At 48.5% G+C, this 14,558-nt stretch overlaps 1 long non-coding RNA gene across 1 annotated transcript in view; it reads left to right on the top strand.

Moving 5' to 3' along the window:
* The window catches only part of LOC135965385 (uncharacterized), a 60,874-nt gene extending 46,624 nt beyond the window's left edge, over nucleotides 1–14,250 (top strand). Inside the window, exons 2-3 of the long non-coding RNA XR_010578262.2 lie at nucleotides 5,461–5,519; nucleotides 9,623–14,250. This is a non-coding gene — a long non-coding RNA (uncharacterized lncRNA). The remainder of the gene's footprint in view (nucleotides 1–5,460; nucleotides 5,520–9,622) is intronic.
* Nucleotides 14,251–14,558: the final 308 nt, after the last annotated feature.

The following is a 14,558-nucleotide window of genomic DNA, read 5'->3' as shown; positions in this document are numbered from 1 at the left end:
CCATGTTGGGAGCGACTTTGTGGGGTTTGTCGGCCCTTCTCTCAGGTGTCCTGTGTCTCATGGATCAGCCGACGAGCCCCGTCTGGAGGAGCACTCTGCAAAACGTTGCCGGCCACCCAGATCTCCTAGCGCAGAGTGAGGCCACATTTGCAGACTTGACCGCACAGAGTCCCGAGGCATTCGGCAAGAAGGGGAGTGGGATGTGTGTGAGATCCCACTGCGGAAGCCGGCTCTGCTCCGTACTCTGCGTGCGGGGTGCCTGATGTTCAGACCTGCTGTGTCTATCGGGGGCCATGGCGGGGTGGTGGGAGTGGGGGCAGGGAGCAGCGCGGATGGATCCAGGAAAGGACTTAGTTGAATCCCAGCTGCCCACATACCTGTTGCTGGTCTTGGACAAGGTCCCTAGTTTCTCTGGGCTTTCGGTTTGATTGTAAGACTAGGACGCCTCCCCAGTCTGAAGATGTCGGTGTGTGCGGGAATGCCTGGCGCAGTCACCATGGGTTTTCCTTCAGCCTCCTCCGTGCCCCTCCCTGGGTCAATCAGTATCCATGCGTGCCACAAGTAAATTACAGTCCCTCCGAAAAACCAGTTGACCCGAGTTTTATGGTCGAGCATGGTGAGTGTCCTTGCCAGGAAATGCCACTAGATGTCTTGGGCCTGCTCCTCTACCTCCACAGCAATCCCCGGAACAGGCTGGTTCAGGACGTGGGAGGTGGGAGTCGGTGTTGTACCTAGGACAGGCTGAAGTCAAAGGCTCATTTGCTCTGTGAGGGGTGATCAGGATGACACATCAAGTGGAGCCCCATGGCTGACCCTGGAGGTGGACGGTCGGGTCGGATTGGCTGCCCTCCAGCACGTGTTTCCAGTGATGCCTTCCCTGGGTTACGCAGCCCTGATCTGTAGCGCACAACTTCCCAGCTCCAGCCAGTCTGGTCTTGCTGTCTCCTTCCAAGAAGGTAGGTGCGGCGCAGTTGCCTTTAAGCGGCTCCTTCTGGACACCGCAGGGCAGCAGCAAGCAAGCATGGGCGACTTTTTTCTTACGTTGACCACAATACGCGGGGCCAGCTTTGCACGATCCCATTCAGCATCACACGTGTGCATCGGCCACTCACCTGTCCATCTGCCACAGACAGGCTTGCACAGGACCATTGAGTGGCCTTTACGGCAAAGAGCCTAAAGGGCTCACAGGAAACCTGGACCCAGCGCAATGGTAAGAGCGCAGCAATACCTGTCATTGATCAAGGGGTATTCTGGGCCCGACATGGTGTTAAGTGATCCAGTTCGGTTAGCACTCTTAGAATTAACCCCCTTTTGCCTATCAGGAAATCGAAGACGGAGGGCATTAACGCCAGGGAGCAGGGAGTAAGGGGACACACACAGGGGCTGAGGGGCTGGGCATTCTGAGCCCAGGGATCTGCCCACAGGCCCCGGCTGCACGGGCACCAGGGCTGCTGCTCTGGAGGGGATGAGGAGCTCTGGGGAAAAGATGGAGCCTGACGTGGGTAAGATTTGGATATTTTCAGAAGAGATTTTCAGCCTGGAATGAGGGTGTAAGTGACTGAATCGGAGTGATGAGCCAGATAGCCCGGCTGCGGGAGCTCCCCTGTGGGGTGAGGGAGGAAGGCCTTGGGGGCGTGTGGCTGAGCAGAGGCGCTGGGTCGCCAGGAGCCGCCGCGGGTTTGGAAAGGGGGAGAAACGCAGCGCCCTGCACTGCAAGGGCACCGAGACGTGGTTGTGGTTCTTCCTGACCGTGACAGGCACAAATGGTGCTGATGGTGGAATGCACGGAGTTTGCCTTCAGAGAACTCCTGCTGTCTTTTAAAACCTGGGCCTCTCATTTAAACTTGGTGGCCTCAGGTGAATGGTCAGAAACAGTTTCTGATGAGGTTGCAGAGACTGTGCATGGCCTCTGATTGTGCACATCCTGTGATTGTGTATAGTCTCTGATTGTGGCCTCTGATTGTGTGGGTCTCTGTGTGTGGTCTCTGTGCAGCCTCTGATTGTGTGTGGTCTCTGATTGTGCTCAGTCTCGGATTGTACGCGGCCTCTGATTGTGTGCAGCCTCTGATTGTGGGTTGTGTGAGTTTCCCGGGATTAAGTAGATGAGCCTCGTGCTGGGGCAGGTGTGCCTTGTGTTGGGCATGTGGATAAAGAAGTTTAACCCGTCTCCTCTTTGAGAATGGCAGGGCAGTAACAAAGGCGGTTGATTTATACATGGCCATCCTCGTGAGGTGAGGACCTGAAAGGTTTACTGCTTTCCCGGAAAGCTGCTCTGGGCGTCACCATCACTGATCATGGACAGCAGCTCAGAAACCCCCTTAAGGTGCAGGGAGGGACCGGCGCTGGTCCTGTCTGTGCCCAGGCTGCTGGTCACCCTGACGGCCAGGCGATGGCTGCCTGTGCACGAAGCTGGGGTTAGAGTGCATTTGGGCAGTGTCGGCTTTGATTTAGGTCAAGACTGATCAGTCTTCCTAAAATACTAGCCATGAAAGCTTTCATAGATTGTAGTTCTTTGGGAGATTTATATGTGGTTTTTAAAGCACAGGGCCCATGGCCAGTGTTGAATTACATTTTGTTCAGTGTAACTGACAGGACACTGGACCTGAGTCTCAGGCCTGCCACAGGGTTCAGGGAGCTTCAGAGAGGGAGATGTTTGTGCTCAAGTTTTCGCAGATGGGATGGGACATGGGCATGGGGCTGGAATGCTCTAACCTTCAATCTTCAGTCATCGGTATCACCTGTGCACACGCATATCGTTTTCAAAGATGGACAAGCTTTTGGGAAATATCTGAAGACTTTTCCAGTTTTGAAAGAAGCCGGGATGACACTGGAAACGGCAGGTGTCTTGGCTGCTGATCAGGTCCATCACCACGCACATGGTCCCTAACCTGGCCCACCTCTGATCATGCACAGCGGGTGACGAGGTCCATAACCTCACACTTCTGTGCACAGCAGGTGACCAGGTCCCTAACCTCAAAAGCTTCTGATTGGGTGCAGCTGGTGACCAGGTCTGCAACTTCGCATGGCTCTGATTGTGCAGAGCTGGTGACCAGGTCACTAACCACCCACACCTCTATTCATACCCAGCGGGTGACCGGGTCCATCACCTCACACCTCTGATTGTGCATAGTGGGTGACCAGGTCTGGAACCTTGCACACCTCTGATCGTGCACAACGGGTGACTAGGTCCATGACCTCACGCCTCTCTGCACAGTGGGTGACCAGGTCCATAACCTCACACCTCTGATCGTGCACAGCCGGTGGGCACAGGACCCACTTCAGTGAGGGGCTGACTTCCCAGGTGTGAAGGGGGAATGCTGTGTGGCTCGCTAAGCCCCTCCATGCTTTGGGGGCTCCAGGCTGTGGCCGGCAAGTAGGAAGTTGTCCCAGGAGGCTGCTGTGTGTTGGGGATGGGAGGCAGCTGCAGGGTGGAAGTACGATGTTGTCGTAGGGGGCCACTGTGGGGGGGTGGGACGGGAGGCAACTGCAAGTTGGAAGTAGGATGTTGTCCCAGGAGGCTGCTGTGTGTGGGGGAGGGAGGAGGCAACTGCAGGGTGGTGTGGTGGTCCCCGTGCCACTGATTTCAGGTTAAAATAGAATGTGGACCTCTTTTTACCATAGTTTTTAATTACTCCGCTAGTTTGTGTTGCTGTCTCTTGCTATGAAGTCCACAGTCTGATGTCTCTGTGGTCCCCATGTTTCCCTTCTGCTTGTGTTACCCGATCCTGTGGGTCAGCTGTGAGGAAACCACTCTCCACTCCTCATCTGGAGTGGTCTCGAGCTGGGTGTGCTGGTCTCCTTGTGGGCTAAAGTGTTCTTCTGTTACTGTTTTCTCTGTTTCTTGACCAAATTTAGCAGACTTGTGTATGATGCAAACACTTCAAAAAATGTCTTTTGCCTTTATAAAGAAAACACCTGCATTGCTTTAAAATGAACCTCTCCTGTGTCTCCATCCTTCCTCACAGATTGCTCTGTGTTAGAAACTCGGTGGTGTGTGTGCTTCATGGCCTCATTCCATCAAGCACTGTAACCTCTGATTGCAAAAGTGACTACACTCAAGGCAAAAAACTTTGCAAATGTTGAAAAGAATGAACAAAAACAACATATTGTTCTCTTGTCTACTCTTAAGATTTTGATGTAGTTCAAACTACATCAAACTCTCACCTACTCCTGTGCCAATATTCATCCTTCAGCTCTGCCTCTGTTCTTCCTTTTTTCATGCTATGGGGTCTGCTTTGGAGATGTTATCTACTTTCATTCTTCCAAAGTCAAGCTTCTAGCTTTGGTTGGAACTGCAGACCCATTTACCCATTCAGCAAATACTTTCTAAGCACATGGATAGTCACTGAGAATACCGTGGTTCACCAACATGACTGCGGCCCCTGCTCACACGAACTTGCGGCCTGATGAGGAGAATGGGCACTAATATGACAATCAGTCTAATGGGTTTCTGATGAAGAATTGAGGAAAGCGCACCAAAGAAAGGGAAGCGGGGTTCTCTAAATTTATGCTGTAAAAGAATCTGGCGTATCTTGGGATGAGAGGTAGAAAACCGATGCATTCTGGAAGGTATGATCCCCTTGCAGTCTGGAGAGAAGTAGAGGTTGCTTGTTGAGGGGGGTGGAGTGTAGGGACACCACGGTCTAAACAGAGATGGGGGTGCGTGCAGAATGCCTCTTGCAGCAGGAAACAGGCACGTGCAAGGAAGTAAACACGGGAGAAAGTGGCACAAGACAAGAATGAAGGCAGGCAGGCAGGGGCTGGGAGATGATGGTAGATGCTTTATTCTCTTAATAACAGCAACAGGATGCTGTTGAAAGCACTTGAGGGAGGTGGGGAAGTGGGTATGACATGTTTTGTGTTTGTAAAATTATCACATTGTCTTATCAAACTATACTCCCTATTTTTTATTTTTACATTTTACTTTAAGTTCTTAGATACATATGCAGGTGTGTTACATAGGTATACATGTGCCATGGGGGTTTGCTGCACCTGTCAACCCATCATCTAGGTTTTAAGCCCTGCATGCATGAAGTATTTGTCCTAATGCTCTCCCTCCTCTTGCCCCCACCCCCCAACAGGCCCCCGTGTGTGTCGTTCCCCTCCCCGTGTCCATGTGATCTCATTGTTCAACTGCCACTTATGAGTGAGAGCATGTGGTGTTTGGTTTTCTGTTCCTCTTTTAGTTTGCTGAGAATGATGGCTTCCAGCTTCATCCATGTCCCTGTAAAGGACAGGAACCCATTCTTTTTTATGGTTGCATAGTATTCCGTGGTATATACGTGCCACATTTTGTGTATCCAGTGTATCACTGATGGGCACGAGATATCCTCTTAACATGTGATCCAGCAATTGCACTCTTAGGTATTTATCCAAAGGAGTTGAAAACTTGTGTTCACAGAAAAACCTGCACATGGACATTTATAGAAGCTTTAATCGTAATTGCTAATTTTATTCCAGCTTTATTCATAATTGCTCAAACTTGGAGGCAACGAAGAAACCAAAATGTTCTTCACTAGGTGAGTGGATAAATAACCTGTGATATATCCAAACAATGGCATATTCTTTAGCACTGAAGGGAAGTGAGCTGTCAAGCCATGAAAAAACACGTAGGAACTTTAAACATGCACGGCTACCCAAAAGAGGCCCCTCGGAAAAGACTAAATACTGTAAGCTTCCAACTAAAGGACATCCCGAAAAAGGCCAGACTATGGAGTGAAAATGTCCGTGCTTCCCAGGTGTTGGGAAGAGGGAGAGATGAGGAGGTGAAACACGGAGATTTTTAGGATTTTAGTGCAACTGCTCTGTACGATGCTATCATGGTGGATACATGTCATGACATATTTGTTCAAACCCATAGAACAAGCACCAAGACGGAGCCCTCATGTAAACTGTGGACTCTGGGTGACAATATGTCAGCGTAGGTTCTTCAATTATTACAAATGCTCCTTCTGGGCAGGAGTGTTGTTACTTGGGGAGGCTGTGCACGTGGGGGAAGGGAAGGCATATAGAAGGTCTCTCTGCACCTTTCCCTCAATTTTTCTGTGAACGTGAAACTGCCTAAAAGATAAAGTGTATTTTTAAAAAATAAAGGAAAAAAAGGAAACACAAAGTCCTCACAAAAATCAAATGAGAAAATGATCACACTGGGTGCTTCAGGTCAAAATGGAAGAACAAGGGCTGTATTTACCATCCCACCTGATGACTTTTTTCTCACTGCTTTTCAGCATTTTGCTGGAGTCTAGTCAGTGCAATAAGGCAAGTTAAAACATATAAAATGCACTCTTATTAGAAAATAAGATTTAAAACTATCTATCTGCAGGTGACGTGATCACCTGTGTGGAAAATCTCCTGAAATCACAAAAAGCCACTAAAACTAATAATAATAAATTACTTACTAATAAGTGAGTTTGTGTTTAGCTTGTATCTTGCAAACTTTCCATAAGCAGTATTTATCTCTTTATACACTGGCAAAGAAATAATTGGAAATGGAAATTTACAAAGTAATATTAAGACTAAATCCGACAAAAGATGTGTAAGATCTATGCACTGTAAAGCAGGCAGTGATGCTGAGATAAATTAAAGAACTAAATAAATGAAGTGATATACTGTGTTCATGGATCAGCAGGCTCAATATTGTTAAGATGTCAGTTCTGCCCTTGTGGATCAGAGGTTTAATGCAATTCCAATCAAAATCCCAGCATGATTTTATTTGTTTTTTTCAGTAGAAATGAACTAGCAGATTCCAAAATGTGTCTGGAAATTTAAAGAACCCAAAAGAGCTAAGACAACTTGGAAAAAAAATGGTGGAGGACTTACCTGAACTATCAAAACTGGGTTAATGAAACCTCCTAGAGGGTCTAGTAATAATCTCACAAACATGTTACCTATACATAGTGGATTTTTGAATAAAGGTTCAAAGACATTAAATTAGAGAAAGGACGATAATGATGATAGAAGGATTAACTACTACAGGCCAAAAAGGGAAAAAAGAGCTCCTGTTAAATATCTTCACATTGTTGGTGTCACTCATGCAATTCAATTCACATTTTGTATATCTAAAAGTTGAACAGACTTCTTCATTCTCTTTCCCCAATTCACTCCACAGAGATGCTGATGTCTTTCAGTGGAACTTGGAAGTTTGCTATTCTTTTTAAAATGACTCTCTTAGATACTGTTTATGCAAGAAGTTGTGGGACTGTAACTTACAAATACTGTTCTAAACCTTGGAATCACACGTTTCCCTTTTTCTCTACTTATCGTTTCTAGTCAGTTTCCCATTTCCTCTTCTTCATATTTACACTGCATTCCTTCTAGTTCAGGCTCTTGTTACCCCACTTGATCTCTTGATGTGGTCACCTGAATGTCCTTCATGTTCCAGCCTCCTGGAATCCTTCCTTCATGACCCTGAAGAACTGCCCTCCAGACCCGCAGGTGTGACCCGGAATCAAGGATCTCAAAGCCGAGTGGGATCTGAGAGGCTCTCTAGACCGATCCTCCATTACAGACGTAAACCTTTTGATGACTTCACTTCAGAGCCCAAAATATTTGCACTGCAGGCAGAATCACCTAAATCACTTAATGTGATGTTCAGTCTTCCCGTGGTATCTTCCTCTCTGCATCTCCCTACTTTCGGTCAGCCATTTCTCACTCATGACACCGAACCCTTCATTCACATCACATTATTGTTCTTCTCCACACACACTTGTTTGTTTTCTGCCTGGGTTTTTTGTTACATTCTTCCCTCTACTGGCAATATCATTTTCCAAGATCTGACCACAGAATTTTAATGTATTCCTCAGAATGACTCACATATCACATATTCGACCAAACGGCTGCAGATTCTGTCACTTCCTCTCTTGTCCTATGGCAACCTGGAGAATCTTCTTCTCTTAGCCAATAGGATTTATCATGGTCCTTCTTTATCTTAACAATAGTTTAGCAGGACTGAGAACTGGGAAGTAGATTTTTCTCCCAGGGGTGAGAACTGTCTTAGTTTAGCAGATCTCCCTGGGTCTCCATTCTGGTTGTAGAAAAGCAGCCCATAGGGCATGGTGGGGAGGAGAAGAAGGGGAACTAAGCTGTGTTGCATGAAGATGGACAGTTGTGACCCTTACTCCAGGGTTGGGAGTTGAGGCCCCTAGGAAGGAGAAGCTGTAAGGATGAAGACGAGGCATAAAAAGTGATGCAGGCCGGGTGCGGTGACTCACGCCTGTAATCCTAGCACTTTGGGAAGCCAACGTGGATGGATCACGAAGTCAAGAGTTCAAGACCAGTCTGACCAATATTGTGAAACCCTGTCTCTACCAAAAATACAAAAATTAGCTGGGTGTGGTGGCACATACCTGTAGTCCAGCTACTCGGAAGGCTGAGGCAGGAGAATCACTTGAACCCAGGAGATGGAGGTTGCAGTGAGACAAGATCATGACACTGCACTCCAGCCTGAGTGACAGAGACTTCATCTCAGGAAAAAAAAAAAAAAGTGATGCATAGTAACAAGACTGCCCGAGGAGAAGAGGCAATCAGCAACCTTCTCCAGGGTGGGATGGCTGAAGACCCTTTAAGAACAAAGGTGTCTACTTTCCTTCTTTAGGATGCTCTATCGTGATTTAATGAACCCTCCCAATCTACTGTATTCAGTATTTGGCATGAGTCAATTTAGGGGAATTCTAGAAAACATAGCTGGCTGTTATCAGGTTAATGTAGATTGGGAGGTAGGGAAAAACCCCAGGAGACACGTAGGAAGGACAATACGTGAAAACAGAAGAAACTTGGAGTCAGTTCACCCTTCAAACAAAGTGCAGTTTCCAGAAGACATTGTGAGGGCTGCTGGGTCTTCCTCGCCTGCAGATGGGGGATTCCAGATAATTATTATACTTGAATCTCACAGGATGGGGTGATCACCACCTGCTCTCAAATGGGATGAGTTACAATATCTTCTATCGGGAGGCGGTAAATAAGAGGTTAGGTACACGTCTGTAGTCATCACAATTTTGTCAAGATTGCTATTTTTACTTCCATGTCATAGATGGGGAGCCTGATGCTTGTGGAAATGATTTGCTCAGGGTCTCACCATTAAAAGTGGCAGAGGAAAGATTCCAACATGTTTTAAAAGCTGCAAACTGAGCTGACTCCCATCCATGCTGTCATACCGACTTTGAGATTTCAATCCTCCTGAAGGCAGGAAACTTATTCCATTTGCTTTTATACCCTCCATAACACTAGTGAGCAAGCTTTGCTCAAAGTAACATGGAATATTTTGCTGACTCAAGGGGAAAAAGTAAGAGACTTAAATGACACCATCACAAGTCAACCTTCAAGGAACAGAGACATATTTAGCATTAGCTGTCTCAGTCAAATCAACATAGACATGCACGTTTATCCTTTACATGGCAGTAAGACAGCAAACACAATTGAAAAAATGAGCCAAGTGTAAAAAATGTGTCACAAAGGGATGGATTTAGACAGGAGAGCAGTGAAGTAGGTTATAAAATGGTCAGCATAATCCATTTTCATGAATTATTAGCTGAAACATGCAAAGCATTTAGGATTTCTGGGAGAAGTGTACAAACACACCAAATGTTTGTCCGACATTTTCTTCACTGCTGCTGTCTTTCCACAGGGCTGGAGATGATGTTAACCAACGGCCTTGGGAGGAGAGATTGCAGCTGAGCCCACACCCTCTCAAACTCCTTCAGACTGTTTCTGTTTTTGTAGACTTTACCAACAAATCCTAAGATTTACTCAATCAGTACAGCAGTCGTTGGCCCGAGTTCAAATTTCTGATTCGAAGGAATCTGCACTCTGCCTGCCAGGATCGACTATTAATGGCTTCGTCCATAGAGGAGCTGTGTCTTTGCTCACTATGGAACAGTATTGAGGCTTCGAAAGGGGTATTTTGCTGGTCACCTCCTTGGTCATCCTTCTGCTCACCAAGAGCAGATACTGTTCTCAGCCCCTTACACTTACAAGGTCGTTTAATTCTCACATAGCCCTTTCAGATAGATGCGACTATTACCCCCCTTTTACAGAGGAGGAAACCGAGAGGCAGAGGACATAGGTGAATTGTCCCAGATCACAGAGCTGGCTATGGAGCTGGGACTTGCACCCGGCCAGCCTGGCTCCAGAGTTCACTGCCCTCCTCCTGTACAGCACGTGTGACCTGCAGTAATCACCGCCCAAACAGGCAGGCACTGCGGAGAGCCAAGCACACCTCTTCCGCCTTCAGCACGGAGGACGGTTCGTTTTCATCCTGGTGTTCAGCTCAGGACTGTTTTTATCACAAGGACGCACCACCCAGAAAGCTCAGTCATGTGCCGTTACCTTCTACGGTCATGGTTTTCTACTTTTTGGCCCCATTTTCCTGAGGACTTGGCCTGCTGGGACGTGAATGATGCGTTACTACTGTAGAGACAGAGGTTCAGGTCTAGTGGCACAAACAGCGACGGACCCCATGGAAATGCGGGCGTGGCCCCTCCATCCCAACAGCCTGCATGGCTGCTCCATTCTGCTCCCATCACACACGTCCCCACACAGCCAAGCCCCTTCTCCTTTCCCCCACTGGATTCCTCAAATCAAACCTCGCTGTCCTTGGAAAATGTACCATTAATTTACTTCCTGCCCAGTAAAACACACTTCCAGTTAACATGACACCCCCGCTACGATAGAACAGCCTTAATTCAAACATGACGCAGAGGAACAGAGGGAGGAGGGATCGAGGACCATCCTGGAATCGGCAGCTATTTTCTGGGGGAAAGCCTCCGTCCCCCCTGAGCCCGACACTTGTGCCACACTATCCCCATGGTGTCTGAAAGCTCCATGAAGACAGGCTCACTCTGACCCCTTCACACCCACAACGCCAAAGAGGAGCAGGTGTTCAGGAAAAGTCTCCTGCTAGTGCTGAAGACAGGAATGATTCCTCGTGGTGCCCAGAATGTCAGGAGAAAAGGCACCATGTGGACACCTTCCAGGTGAATTCTGGAATGACTCTGCCGAATGCCAGTCATCCTTTTTCAGAACAAAACCCATACCGGAAAACATGTGTCGCCAGCAGAGAGATGGTCCTTTTGACGGCTTACAAACACACCTATGTTACGCTGAATTTATCTCAAGCCACCCTCTCTGTGCTAATGTAAAAAGTCTCCTTTATTAACCAGTAGCCTTTTTCATCTGGTGCTTTTTAACAAGCAAGACGGTCCTGTAACACTCAGGCATTGTTGAAAACGTCAAATGGAAGCCTAGAATCCTCTTCCGTGCAGCTTCACTGCAAAGTATTTTGACGTGAGCCAAATCGTGCTATTCCTACATCTCCATGGGAAACTCAAGGCTTCATCAAACGCAGCAGCATTTCTGCTAGTTACAGAAATTGGTGGGGGGGGAGGGGGATGGGGTTGAGGGAACATTACATAGAAGGCAACCCCGATAATCACCTGCATGAGAGCCACACTGGCCGGCAAGCCCCGGTCTGCTCAGTCTCTGCACAATCAGACTTGAGACCTGGAGGGCAGACACCTGGCACTGCTGACCACCCCAAGGTCATGGCCTCTGCCCCTTCTCTGCTGCCCATCAGTTCCAAGCTTCTGGCAACACCGCCTGCTGCCCCCACTGCCTCATCGACTCTTCGTGAAAAGCAAATGTTGCCAGGATAGCTTATGAGTACATTTGCCAGGAAAGCAGCTCCGATTGACGCTGAAACCCCCTTCTCACACCCCTGGCAGCTCCCTTGCCCCCGATGTGCACATGCTTGCAGCTCTGACCTTGCTCAGTGTCCACACAGGCTCTGTCCCCTGGAGAGCCAAAGGCAGACTCAATGTTGAGTCAGAAATACACAAAGAGGGTGAAGATTACGAACTGCCTGCCCCCCAAAACACAGGTTGAAATCCTCACCCTCAATGTGATGCTGTCAGGAGGTCTTTGGGAGGTGATGAGTTCCCGAGGCTGGAGACCCTTGAATGGGATGTGTGCCTCAGAAAGGGGCCCAGCAAATCCCTCACCCTCCCATTGTGTCAGGGCCAGAGAGAAGGTGTGTGCCAACCAGGAAGGAGCCCACACCAGAATCCACCCGTGCGGCACCCTGATCCTGCCTTCCAGCCGCTAGAACTGTGAGAAACAAATTCCTGTTTTTCATAAGCCACTCAGTCAATGATGTTTCGTTACAGCAGCCTGAGCTGCCTGAGATGACGATGCTCACTGCCCTACAGAAACGGCTACTCCCCTCTCCCAGAAAGAGGGGTTTAATTAAAATCCCTGTCTCTCCTCGCGGCCACCACAGATCTCACTCCCCCACCCCAAAAGCCAGCAGTTGCTAGGATTAAAGGAAACAGAGGATTGTTTTAGACCAGCCCCTCCATATCGATCTGAAGCCTATAACTTTGCCCACTTCCACGGTGGCCGTGTCACTGCATTGCCCATGTCAGCTCTGTGTCTGCACTGGGTCCCAGGCTCTGCACAGACTCTTCTAGCTGCCCATCCAGCACAGCCATTTCCCCTTCTGCTTTGGAGGCTGTCCTTCGATATCGAACTCCCACCTTTCTGCAACCCAAGGCCTTCTGATCCAGACATTCGGGGTGAGCTCAGCCATGTACTGGAGTCCTTGACTCAGGTAACCCAGGCCCAAGGCGTTGGCACCAACGATCTACTGGCTGTGGGGTCTGCACAGCCACTAGCTGTCCCAGCCACACCAGGGCCTGGGAGGGGAGGCAGAGGAACCTGTGAAGCTGCCAACAGCCATACGGGGACAGGGGCCCCTGGGATGAGGAGGATGCCATGGAAGGAAATTCAGAGAAAGAGCGAGCCCCAAGGCTGGACGGGTCATGCCCAAAGCCTACACTGCTGAATTTTCCAGGTTTCTGAACTCAATCGCTGACCCACACAGCACATGTTTCCTGAGTGCTGACCCCGCGTGCCATTGGATACGGCAATAAGGTAGGACCCCCACCCACCCCTTCCCCGACACATACACAGGCCTGGGGACCCAGTTGGCACCATGAGCCAGGGAAGGGGGCCATTTCAGACGGACAGTGGGTGCAGCCTTGCCAAAGCCCAGCAGTCACCTCCACTGCCACAGCCAGGCTGAGTCCAGATCAGCCGCACAGAAACCTGACCCTCTCAAGAGCATGCCTGAGCTCATTAGGGACAGACACCGTCTCCTGCTGATCTCCAACACTTTCTCTGCATGTCTAGTTACAAAGGACGACGCAGTCTCGGAAGCACAGCTGTGACTCTGGAGACAGATCCCAGGCCTCCCCCTGCTCCTCTCCGTGGTGCCATTGATGGGGAGGGGCCGGTATGGCCGCATACCCACAGCCACCATGCCACGGAGACACGGGCCTTCGACGGTTACTTCTGCCAAGGAACCCTGCTGCGTCTTGGAGCACACCATGGTGGGCGGGAAGCTCCACCCGGAGAAACAGCGATGCTTCTCCCCAGAGACAACGGAGGGCACTCCCCGCCCTGCATGCAGCACATTACTTACATTCTGGAAAACATCTGAGTTAGTGGGGAACAGTAAAATGAAAAGGTCACGCTAGAAAGTTTAGAAGGTTGTGTGGAGTCTCAGGAGGTCTAAAGATTTCTGAACCAAGACTGCTGTGGGCAACGAGCTTACAGGGAAAGTTTCCACACGGGCCTTCAACAAGCAACGCTCAGCAGGGAGGAGCCACGTTCTGGGCAGAACCTCAGAACAAGAACATCGGACACCACAAAGTCACAACAGAGCCAACAGGAACTGAAATACAGCGCTCTCCTAAGATGTGTGCGTCACCTGCAGAAAGTCACCACACATTAAGATGGGGGAAGAAAAGGATAAGGTTAGAAACAAATTTGAAATTATTTCTGCATACATAAAATTTCTACATCCACTGGCTTTCTTTCTGGGAGTAACAACTTTTACATGAGATGCACATCCCCGTTGGAAGGAGTTTGGGTTTTCCTGGGCAGAGACAAGGGCTCTCCAAGAAATGTGAACCTTTTCTCACTCACTGAGCTGCGTGCCCTGAGGCCGTCCTGGCCTGTCTGAGCACCTCCCTGGCTCTGCCTCCAGCCAGCTCCTTCCAGCACTCACCCCGCTTCTCCCAGAGCCTGCACTGGCCCAGGATCTCCTCTTCTGCTGCTGTCAATCTTCCACTTTAGGGCAAATAAGTTGGAAACTAGAAAGTTATAAGACCCCTTAGCTTTTTAAAAATTTGTCTTCTCAGAAAACAAAGAATACTAATTCTACTTCCACGGTTTAACATGTTGCCCCCATCTGCATGTTCATGGATATGTGTTTTTCTATATATTTTAATCAGTACTTATAAAAGCATGCACTGTTGGCTACGTTCAGTTCAATTACATTTGATGTAAGAAGTTTTAGTTTCAGTGAATTCAGGCACTCAAAATTTAAGCCCTCTGACATCTATTAATCAAATGGAAAAATGACAGGTAGATATCACAAAAATCAAGAGAAGTGTTTAATATAAATCCTGGACTTTTAGATATTTCCACAAATGTAATGTATACATTAGTACACGACCTTGAGCATTTTCACAACTCTTTGAACTAAAATTCTGCTCTTAACT

The sequence above is a fragment of the Macaca fascicularis genome, chromosome 10, assembly GCF_037993035.2.
Source record: "Macaca fascicularis isolate 582-1 chromosome 10, T2T-MFA8v1.1".
Lineage (NCBI taxonomy): Eukaryota > Metazoa > Chordata > Mammalia > Primates > Cercopithecidae > Macaca > Macaca fascicularis.
This window is presented reverse-complemented; position numbering and strand designations above follow the sequence as displayed.